The following is a 12,160-nucleotide window of genomic DNA, read 5'->3' on the forward strand; positions in this document are numbered from 1 at the left end:
CTCAGCACTATGCCAAAAACAGAGGCTCTGGACTCAAATGGACCAGTGTCTGAAGTGAGGCTCCCTTGTACCCCTGTGGAGGTTCGGACAGCTCAGCCACAGAGGGGCCCTTGGCCAGTTTCTGGAGAAGGGGCATCTGGTACCCTAGGTGGCAGCAGGACAGTGACAGGACAAACACATGCCTGCCTGGCACCCTCAGGTCACTGGGCACCTTCCCACAGCCCAAGTTCAGCCCCTGCCAACACCTGCAAGCCCACAGGTCGGTGGGACTTGACCCTGGCCATGCACTTGATTCTGGTCTCCTTTCCCAGGGCTGTCATGGGGTGGGAGGGGGACACCATTTTTCTTTCACCTCGTGGGGGTGCCCAGAACTCTCTCACCCCAGGACTCTGTGGCTCCCCAGGGAACTGGTTATCCCTCTGGCCCCCGAGGGTCCCCCAGGTTTGGTGGGCACTGAGGGCTCTAGCTTTAGTGAGCGGTACAAACTTGAGGTGATGGCTCTCCTCAGAACCGGAGGAACTTTTCCTCTCATTGCCCGGCCCGGGACCACCTGCCTTGAAGACCAAGCCATGTACACCTCCAAGCCAGGAGCTGATCATTCCTGAGAGTGGGACCGTGGGGGCCGCTTGGCACTTTCCGCAGAGTCAACATCTGTGGCTGTGGGACAGAGATGGGCTGTGGACAAGAAGTGATGACTTGGAAGGCTCTCTGTGGGCAAGCAGGGGCAGGAAAGGCTGTGTGGGTTTCCTGACATCAGGACTGGGGTGGGAGAGGAGAGGTGGAGAGAAGGATCAGAGCCCCGAAAGCACAGCTGGATTTGGAGTCACGTGGGGCTCGGGGACAAAGGCCACATGTGGCTGGGGCTGGGGCCCACTGTTTCCCTGCTGCACCCAGGGGAACTGTAATCTCAGAAGTGCGCTGCACCCCCGCCCCACTACTCCACACCCTGGCCTGCAAAGAGCCCAGTGGTTCAGCTCTGGGTTTCTGATGAAAAGAAATTTGGGCCATCTGCTCACAGAGTTTGCTCAGATACTTATCACATATTAATGTGTATTTCACACAAGAAATAAACCTGATCCCATACCCAGGGCTGAAATGTGCAGTCTGAGAGGCAGGATCTTCCAGTCCCTCAGGCACTTTCTCTTGACTCACCCCCAACTCTCTAAACACTGTGCAGCCTGGAAGCTGATGCACACACATTACTTCACACTCACACACTCACATTTAAACACACCTCACACCCCACACACTCAGACGCATTTCCACTCACAAACCATCTCACATATCAATACACGGATACACTGATACACAGTCTTGCATGCTCATGAACACATGATGATACACACACACACAATCGCACACCTACACACTCAGATACACATCCACACACCCCTTTGCCCACGTGCGCACACACACGCTCACATGTATGCTTCCTGCACTGACCAAGGCTCTGCATGCCTGAATCCAGCAGACTGGCATGGACGTGGCTCTCTGCCCCCGAATTCTGTGAGCAGGCCTGTCTCCCACCCACCTCTCTTCCGAGCGCCTGGACTCTTATTGGCTCAGCCCCTCCTCCCCTGGCACTTACTGGGTGTTGTTTGAGGGCTGCACTGTCCTAGGGATGGGGATGTGGAGTGGAACCCGGTGAATGAGCCCCCACCTCCTCAGGGCACGCAGCCATCCCACCCTCTGCTGGGCACAGAGACACAGAGACAGGGCAGGTCCCCTCAAGTGCTGAGGAGCCACTAGCCTCTGAGACCCACACACAGACCCTCCAGGTCTGGGGTCCCAGCCTCTCAACAGCTTCAACTTCAATGCCCTTTGTTTCTGCTCCACCAAGGCCACCCAAAGCAGGGTCCCGGCCTAAAGAGTGGGCGGTGGGCCACCAAACACAGCCTCTGCTGGCACCACTACCCTCCATGCCCCCAAACGCTGGCCGCACTGCTTAGGAGGCTGAGCCAAGCAACAGGAGTGGGAGGAGACTGCTGGTGAGCTGGGGCCGGGGGCGGGGTGGGGCTGGTACAGAAAGATCCAGATGCCAGGGTCCCTCTACCTCTCTTTTCTCCTCCTTTGCAGGAGTGTTTGGACACTGACAACCATGCTTCTTCCTCCTGATACATTTTTTTTCCTGTTAATATTATTTTTTTCCTATGCCATGTGACTTGTGGGATCTTAGTTCCCTGACCAGGGATGGAACCCGCGCCCATTGCACTAGGAGCTTGGAGTGTTAACCGCTGGGCCACCAGGGAAATCCCCTCCTTCCTCCTTCTCAAAGTCCACTCCTATATAGTTTTGAGACACTGGGCTCCTGGGGCTCCTCCTCTGCCTCAGCCCAGCGAAAGGCCCCTTCTTCCACAGGCCTTGCCTTGGCCCTTATCCCTTCAGGCCCCTGGTGGTGTTGCTTTCAGGACTTAAATGAACAGAAAGGCTTGTCTGTGATTGTGATACCTGCGTCCCCAGCTTTTCCCTTCTCTTTTCCCTCACCTCACTGAGGTGAGGATTGAAGACTGCTGGGCAAAGAGAGACATAGCCCCTGTCCAACCAGAGCATGTGGAACAGGGAGGAGAAGAGACTCAGAAATGATCATCCGAACTTACTATTACTGATTGAGAGAAACCCATGGAATAAAAGATGAGGTACAGTGAAAATTACAAGACTCTTTCTCCTTGGAAGGAAAGCTATGACAAACCCAGACTATTGCCCACAAAGGTATGCATAGTCAAAGCTATGGTTTTTCCAGTGGTCATGTATGGATGTGAGAGTTGGACCATAATGAAGGCTGAGCACTGAAGAATTGATGCTTTCAAATTGTGGTGCTGGAGAAGACTCTTGAGAGTCCCTTGGACTGTAAGGAGAACAAACTAGTCAATCCTAAAGGAAATCAACCCTGAATATTTATTGGAAGGACTGATGCTGAAGCTGAAGCTCCAATACTTTGGCCACCTGATGCAAAGAGTCAACTCACTGAAAAAGATCCTGATTCTGGGAAAGATTGAAGGCAGGAGGAGGAGAGGGTGACAGAGGATGAGATGGTTGGATTGTATCACCGACTCAATGGACATGAGTTTGAGCAAACTCTGGGAGACAGTGAAAGACAGGGGAGCCTAGTGTGCTGCAGTCCTTGGGGTCACAAAGATTAGGACACGATTTAGTGACTGAACAACAAGAGTGGAAAACAGTCTGGCAGTTCTTCAGAAAGGTAAACAGTTACCAATATGGGACTTTCCAGGTGGTCCAGTGGCTAAGCCTTCATGCTCCCAGTGCAGGGGACTGGGGTTTGGTCCCTATTTGGGGAACTAGATCCCACGTGCTGCAACTAAAGATCCTTTATGATGCAACTCAAAAGATCCTGTGTGCTGCAACTAAGGCCCACCCAGTGCAGTCAAATAAATAAATAGGCTCTCTCTTAAGAAAAAAAAAAAAGTGTTACCAATATGACCCAGTAATTCCACTTCTAGGAATTCTACCCAAGAGAATAGAAAACATACATCCACATGAAAACCTGTATACAATCGTTCACAGCAGCTCAATTCACAAGAGCCAGAAAGTGGAAACAACCCAAATGTCCATTGGTGGGTGAATGGATAAGTGAAATGTGGTCTATCCATATGATGGAATAGTATTCAGCTATAAAAAAGGAACAAACTTTTTTCTGGTGAACTCCTTCCTGGTAAATCCCCCCACCCTACCGCCTCCAGTATGCGGGCTCACTTTTCTCCCCTCTCTCCAAAAAAATCTAACCCTACACCCCAGCCCAAGACACACTTTTTTGTTTTTGTTTTTGGCAGCACTGGGTCTTTGTTGTGGCACATGAGTTTCTCTAGTGGAGGCTCGCAGGCTCAGTAGTTACAGCGCACAGGCTTACCCTGCGCTGTGGTATGTGGGATCTCAGTTCCCCAACCAGGGATCAAACCTACATCCCCTGCACTGGAAGGCAGATTCTTAACCACTGGACTACCAGGGAAGTCCCCCAAAACATATTCTACAGCAATTCTTTGTATATACATCTCCTTGCCCTACTGGGTCATGAACATACTGGGGACAAAGGCTTGTGTTCTTAATGTTTTAATCCAAGCCTCTAACGCAGCATCTGGCCGTTAGCAGGTACTCAATCAATGTCTTTGCTGGATGAATGAAGATAAAAGTTCCTGTGCCACTCAGCCAGGTGATCAAGGTCAACAGGATTAGTGATAAGTCATGTGGAGAGCATGTGCACTTAATATGCTGACATGAGAAGGGCCCTTTATCTCTGTGTCTTCCTCCCCAAGACTATAAGAAAATCACGTGACCAATCCAGATTAAGAGATGCTTTAGAGCATTCCTGACTAGTCCTCCTCAAGTGTCAAAGTTATCAAAGACAAGGAAAGCCTAAGAAATTTGTTCCAGATAAGAGAAGCTTCAGATGTGATGACAAAATGTCCTGTGGGATCCAGGATGTGGTCCTAAGACAGAAAAAGGGAAAAGCTAAGGAAATCTGAATAAAATATGGACTTTAGTTAATCATGTGCATGCCCAGGCGCTCAGTCATGTCTGAATCTTTGCAACCCCATGGACTGTAGCCCGCCAGGCTCCTCTACCTATTTTTCAGGCGAGAATACTAGAGTGGGTTGCCAGTTTCCTACTCCAGGGAAACTTCTGGACCCAGGGATAGAACCTGAGTTTCTTAAATCTCCTGCATTTACAGGTGAATTCTTTACCATGTTACCATCTAGTTAATTATAATGTATCAATATTGGTCCAACAATAAGAGAAGACTCTACACATGGACATCACCAGATGGCCAACACCGAAATCAGATTGATTATATTCTTGGCAGCCAAAGATGGAGAAGCTCTATACAGTCAGCAAAAACAAGACTGGAGCTGACTGTGGCTTAGATAATGAACTCTTTACTGCCAAATTCAGACTTAAATTGAAGAAAGTAGGGAAAACCACTAGACCATTCAGGTATGACCTAAATCAAATCCCTTACGATTATACAGTGGAAGTAAGAAACAGATTTAAGGGACTAGATCTGATAGAGTGTCTGAAGAACTATGGACAGAGGTTCATGACACTGTACAGGAGACAGGGATCAAGACCATCCTCAAGAAAAAGAAAAGCAAAAAATCAAAATGGCTGTCTGGGGAGTCCTTACAAATAGCTGTAAAAAGAAGAGAAGCCAAAAGCAAAGGAGAAAAGGAAAGATATAAGCATCTGAATGCAGAGTTCCAAAGAATAGCCAGGAAAGACAAGAAAGCCTTCCTCAGTGATCAATGCAAAGAAATAGAGGAAAACAATAGAATGGGAAAGACTAGAGATCTCTTCAAGAAAATTATAGATACCAAGGGAACATTTCATGCAAAGATGGGCTCAATAAAGGACAGAAATGGTATGGACCTAACAGAAGCAGAAGATATTAAGAAGAGGTGGCAAGAATACACAGAAGAACTGTACAAAAAAGATCTTCACGACCAAGATAATCACAATGGTATGATCACGCACTTAGAGCCAGACATCCTGGAATGTGAAGTCAAGTGGGCCTTAGAAAGCATCACTATGAACAAAGCTAGTGGAGGTGATGGAATTCCAGTTGAGCTATTTCAAATCCTGAAAGATGATGCTGTGAAAGTGCTGCACTCAATATGCCAGCAAATTTGGAAAACTCAGCAGTGGCCACAGGACTGGAAAAGGTCAGTTTTCATTCCAATCCCAAAGAAAGGCAATGCCAAAGAATGTTCAAACTACCGCACAGTTGCACTCATCTCACACGCTAGTAAAGTAAGAGTCAAAATTCTCCAATCCAGGCTTCAGCAATACATGAACCGTGAACTTCCAGATGTTCAAGCTGGTTTCAGAAAAGGCAGAGGAACCAGAGATCAAATTGCCAACATCTGCTGGATCATGGAAAAAGCAAGAGAATTCCAGAAAAACATCTATTTCTGCTTTATTGACTATGTCAAAGCCTTTGACTGTGTGGATCACAATAAACTGTGGAAAATTCTGAAAGAGAAGGGAATACCAGACCACCTGACCAGCCTCTTGAGAAATCTGTATTCAGGTCAGGAAGCAACAGTTAGAACTGGACATGGAACAACAGACTGGTTCCAGATAGGAAAAGGAGTACATAAAGCCTGTAAATTGTCACCCTGCTTATTTAACTTACATGCAGAGTACATCATGAGAAATGCTGGGCTGGATGAAGCACAAACTGACATCAAGATTGTCAGGAGAAACAGCAATAACCTCAGATATGCAGATGACACCACCATTATGGAAGAAAGTTAAGAACTAAAGAGACTCTTGATGAAAGTGAAAGAGGAGAGTGAAAAAGTTGGCTTAAAGCTCAACATTCAGAAAACTAAGATCATGGCATCTGGTCCCATCGCTTCATGGGAAATAGATGGGGAAACAGTGGAAACAGTGGCTGATTTTATTTTTGGGGGCTCCAAAATCACTGCAGATGATGACTACAGCCATGATTATTAAAAGACGCTTACTCCTTGGAAGGAAAGTTATGACCAACCTAGATAGCATATTAAAAAGCAGAGACATTACTTTGCCAACAAAGGTCTGTCTAGTCAAGGCTATGGTTTTTCCAGCAGTCATGTATGGATGTGAGAGTTGGACTGTGAAGAAAGCTGAGCACCGAAGAATTGATGCTTTTGAACTGTGGTGTTGGAGAAGACTCTTGAGAGTCCCTTGGACTGCAAGGAGATCCAACCAGTCCATCCTAAAGGAGATCAGTCCTGAGTGTTCATTGGAAGAACTGATGTTGAAGCTGAAACTCCAATACATTGGCCACCTGATGCAAAGAGCTGACTCATTTGAAAAGACCCTGATGCTGGGAAAGATTGAAGGCAGGAGGAGAAGGGGACGACAGAGGATGAGATGGTTGGATGGCATTGCAGACTCGATGGAGATGAGTTTGAGTAGACTCCGGGACTTGGTGATGGACAGGGAGGCCTGGCGTGCTGTGGTCCATGGGGTCGTGAAGAGTTGGACTTGACTGAGCAACTGAACTGAACTGAATATTGGTCCATTCATTATAACAAACATACCAGATAATGTTACTAATGGGGAAACTGGGTGTGGGTGTAGGGTCTGTGTGAACGCTTTGTGCTATCATAATTCCTCTGTAAACTTAAAACTTTTAAAAACTAAGTCTACTTTATTTTAAAATTTTATTATTTTTTGACTGCACCATGAGGCATGTGGGATCTTAGTTTCCAGACTAGGGATACAACTAGTGCCTCCTACAGTGGAATTGTGGAGTCTTAACCACTGGACCAACCAGGGAAGTCCCTAAAGCCTATTTTAAAATTTTTTAAAAAGAGAGAGAGAAGATTCTGTACCAGGGTAGACAGAAAAGTACAGGACAGTGATAACAACTGAGGTGCCCTTGTGGGTAAAGTGTCACTCACAGGGTCTCCAGATGAGGTGATAGGGGAAGGATTTACACTTGGAATTTCTTTTTTAAAATACTGAGTGACTCAAGTATTTTTTTTTAAAATCACTTCATTTTGTTCTTTCATGCCACACCACATGGCTTGAGGGATCTTAGTTCCCTGACCAGGGATCGAACCTGAGCCCTCAGCACTGAAAGCACAGAGTCTTAACCACCGGACCACCAAAGAATTCCCTGCACTTGATTTCTGACTCTAGAGTCTTAACCCCAAGCTGATCCGCTGAGCTGGCACTCTCTCTGCATACTTTAGAATAACTCACGTAAAACATGGAGTGCAGTGGGCACTCTGTAAATGAGTTACTCTTTCTCAGCGGGGAGAATGAGTGTGTGTGCTCCATCTTTCTGAGGCAGGAAGACCCCATGGTTCCTTTAATTTTGTTTCCCTACCTGCCCTGCCTCTGCCCCCCGCCCCCCACCCCAGGTTCTTACCTCTGCAGTCCCCAACCTTTTTGGCACCAGAGACTGATTTCATGGAAGACAGTGTTTCCATGGACCAGAGGTTCGGGGGGATGCTTTCAGGATGATTCAAGCACAGTACACTTCAGTTCAGTTCAGTTCAGTCGCTCAGTCGTGTCTGACAAGCAGAGACATTACTTTGCCAACAAAGATCCGTCTAGTCAAGGCTATGGTTTTTCCCGTGGTCATGTATGGATGTGAGAGTTGGACTGTGAAGAAAGCTGATCGCCAAAGAATTGATGCTTTTGAACTGTGGTGTTGGAGAAGACAGTACACTTATCATGCACTTTATTTCTAATCTAATGCTCCCACTGATCTGACAGGAAGTACTGGTCCCTGGCTTGGAGGTCCCCTGCTCTACCTTTAATGATTATAGGGATATAGAATCATTTCTGAACCTGAAGTCTTCAAAGATACCTGACCCCATCTACCCAGTCTGATGGACTGTCAGGTGGGCCACACAGACCACCCTGACTCTGATGTCTTGGGCTCTTTCCCTTGGCAATGGGGTGGGCATTTGATGCGCGAGCTGCTCCTTGGGGAACAAGGATGGCTGCTGGAATCCAAGTGGTCACTGCTGGCCCTCCCCTCATCCCCAGTTCGAGCCTCTCCTCTGTGCCACACAGAATGTTTCCATGTCCATGTACCTCCCACCCCAGTCATGTGTGGAGATAACTGATCCCAGGTCTCCTGGTCTCCGAGGAGGACTTCGGGGCCAGAAGCCTGGGTTCAAATCCCTCTTCTCCCAGTTTCTTGCTCTCTGATGCACTTTATGCCGATTTCCTCATCTGAAAACACGGCTGATGACAGTACCGACTTCACAGGTTTTGTTTGGAGGAATGTACAAGCTAAAACCTGTCAAGTGCCTAGGAGGGGAACTGTCCTGTAATATTCTCCTGGATGGAAAGTTCCATGAGGGCAGGGGCTGACCTGCCCACTACTGGATCCCCAGCATCCAGTGTACCATCAGGCATCTGACATTTGTGGACTGAAGAAACAAACTTCCCCTCCTCAGCAGGCCCATCCCTTCCATGGTGGCTCTGTTTAAATGTTAAATGCAGTAAAACTATAATCATCTTTATTAGTAGTAACAGCAGCAGCAGTAAACAACCTCAGGCTAAAATCTGAGGGGCAGATGACCATTATGACCATTGAAATCTCTTCTGACCTAAAAAAAAACCCCAAATCTTTACTATCCTTCATGTCAGCAGCTAATACTTCCTGCCCCTGTCACAAGTTCCTTCCTGGCAAATCCTTCATTTCTCTATATTTCAGTGTCCCTGAGGATGACAAAGAAAACAATTTAAAGCCCCCAGAAGCCCTCCAGGGACAGGTGAGTAAGAGAAATGGCATCCTGTACAGGCTCTTGGCTCTTCAAGTCAAGATGGTAGCTTTCCTGCTGTGAAGGCTGGCTAGGCTGGGGGCTGGGGTGGTGTGCATCTGCCCTGTCTTTGGGGGCTCTCCAAGTAGATGGACACAACCTCTTTCTGCAGAAGAGATACAGGCCCTCTTGCAGAAGTGGGTGAGTAGGGAGGATGCTCAGCTCCTGAAACCAACCAAGTGTTTACTGAACATCTTCTGCATGCTCTGTTCTCACCTTGGACTCAGCCATGAACAGACATGCACCTTGCCCTTGTGGGACTTGTGGGCTGGAAAACAGCCGCCAATGAAACAATCTCAAGGAGGCATCCCTCGAGGTCCGGTGGTTAAGACTCTATGCTTCCAATGCAGAGGGCATGGGTTTGATCCCTGGTTGGGGAACTAAGTTCCCACATGCCGCATGACACAGCCGAAAGATTAAAGAAAAAGAAGAGAAACGATCTCACCAACACATCACGATGAGAAATGAAATAGAAGTGCAGGTGAACTGTGCCAGTGAGGCCCTTGAGATCTCCCTGGAGTGCCCAATCTGTTCCTCGGCCCTGGTGGTCAGCTCTCCTAACTCACCTCCCCCTTGCCCTGTGTTCGGCTTCTAGAGCATGCATGCTGCAGACATCCCTGGGCAGGGTGGGGTTGACTGCTGTTTCAAGTTCAGTTCCAAGTACTGACCCCTTTGACCAGGGAGGGTCCCCCAGTGTGTGCCCCTTGGACCGCATGCAGGACATGAAGGTGTATAGGATGAAGCCCACCCAGGAGGTGCACCTCCCTGTACTTGCCACGCTTGCGCCTGCTGCCCAGGCCTTGGTCCAAGTGTTCGGGCTGCCTGAATGCCCTTCCCAGCCACGCCTGCCTGGAGAGCCAGAGAGCTCCTCTCCCAACTCATACGTCATCCCTGCTCCCCCTTCCCTGACGCCTCTGGGATGTGCCGGGCGCTTCCCTCTGCTCCCAGCACATGCTATCCATTAATCTGTCTCCTGCTTCCACACGGGATGTGGTGGTCAGGGCAGAAGCTGGAATGCCGCTTCTTCCGGGTGGTTTGGGGGGATTAAGGGAGATGATATGTAAATGGGGCTGGCACCAGGCATGGCACATGGCACAGCCTGATTGGCATGAGCTACTGGTTTCAACTCTGGCCTCCTGAAACGGAGAGGGGATTTAAACACAGGGCATGGGTCACACCTGATATTCCTTCATACCCTAACCTTTGACTCAATTCCCAGTTCATTGTTGCGGGGCCTCACCTGGAACAACCAGCACCTGTATTCTGCAAGGGGAAACTGAGATCAGGATCCTCCGTGTCCCCTGTACCGTACATCAACAGCACAGACACAAAGACCTGCCCTGGACCCCCAGGCCAGGGTGAAAGGGCACTGATGTCGCTCACCAGCCCTCCTTGGGAGTCTTCTCATTTTTTCTGAGGAGTTCACAGTCTGTCCTGGGAGCCTCCTGACCCCAGTGCATCAGCACAAAGTCTCCCCCTCCCCAGGGAGGCTGTGGAGTTTGCTTTCCTGTGTGCCTTGTGACCTTCAGGAGTCTCCTCTTCTCTCCTCCCTTCAGCACATGGACAGAACAAACCTCGCTCTGCCCCATGTCAGAGGGCTCCATGGGGTGTGGGCATTGCCAGCTAGTGGACCCCCGACTTCCCTCTGTCCCTCTGGGAGATCCCTGTGTGACCACAAATCCCATAACAGACTATCTCTCAGCCCTGAGCATACCCCAGCCATGGAAGGACAGCTGCTATTCACCGAGGCATCAGCGAATTACAACCAGGGGACTGAGAAGGCCAGTGACTCTAGTAGTGCCCACAGGTGGGACAACTGCCCCACAGACCCCATGGACCCCTTTTCCACATGGTGCCTAGGGGGACACTCATGGACACATCCTAATCTCGCTGGCTCCCCTGAAGTCCCAGGTCTTGGTGGTGGGATTTCTCTCCCCATTTTCCAGATGGGTAAGTCAAGGCCTCAAGCAAAGATGTGCTTTCCCCAGAACCATCCAGAAACCACTGGTGAATGTCCACAGAGAAGCTGGGCTTATTTCTCTGGGGTTTTCCAGGCAGGCTCAGGTCAGACGAAGGAGACAGCAGGCAGTGCTGGACTGATCCAGATTCCCCTTGTGGGGGACCTGGGGCTCCTCCTCAACCTTGTGGTCCTGGACACGCCATCTCCCCAGTTCTCTGATCTGCCCCCCTCTGTGACTTCCTCCCTTCCTGTGCCAGGGCCGGATCACCCACAGGAGACTGCTTAAGCCCAGGAGAACCCACAGGTTCAGCTGGCCAGGGCTGGCTGGGCAGAAAGAGCCAGAGCACCTAGAAAGACATGTGGACACGGGTCCCCCAGCTTCATCCCAGTCAGGACAAGGTGGGAAAAAATACAACAAAACCAAGCCGACTTCTCACTCGTGTTCTACCCGAGCCTCTTCAGCACATTTTTCCCTTCTGAAAATATTCCTTAACAAAGAGCTGCCTGCTTCTGGCAGGCCCAAACCCAGCCCCACCAGGTCCCAAATGCCAGGGTGGGTGGAAGCTGTTTCATTTTCTCATGACACACTGGCCATGAGGGAAGGAGCTCCCGGGCCAGTCAGGGGCGGCACCTGGGTAGCTGCTGCCATCTGAGGCCAGCAGGCGTGATGGGGTCAGGATGCTGGTCCTACCAGTCTGGTCAGACTTCAGGACTGGGGCCAGAGGCAGCCGGTACCCCCACCCTCTGCCATGGGGGGCGTCAATCAGGGGGCAGGCATTGGGTCTTTGAGGGAGACTGGTGTGGGGGAGAAAAACAGGGAGCATCCTTCCCTTTGAAGGGGGAAAAATGGGGAGAGACGGATGAATGGGAAGAGGTCTGGGGCAGGTGTCCACAGAGATGCTGGGAGATTCTGGGT

At 49.5% G+C, this 12,160-nt stretch overlaps 1 protein-coding gene across 2 annotated transcripts in view; it reads right to left on the reverse strand.

Annotated features, from left to right (window-relative positions):
* The window catches only part of EVI5L (ecotropic viral integration site 5 like), a 32,321-nt gene that overhangs the window by 18,656 nt on the left and 1,505 nt on the right, over nt 1-12,160 (reverse strand). The window lies entirely within an intron of this gene.

This window comes from Moschus berezovskii, chromosome 8 (assembly GCF_049115385.1).
Source record: "Moschus berezovskii isolate FMDL1 chromosome 8, NW_MosBer_1.0, whole genome shotgun sequence".
In the NCBI taxonomy this organism is placed as follows: Eukaryota; Metazoa; Chordata; class Mammalia; order Artiodactyla; family Moschidae; genus Moschus; species Moschus berezovskii.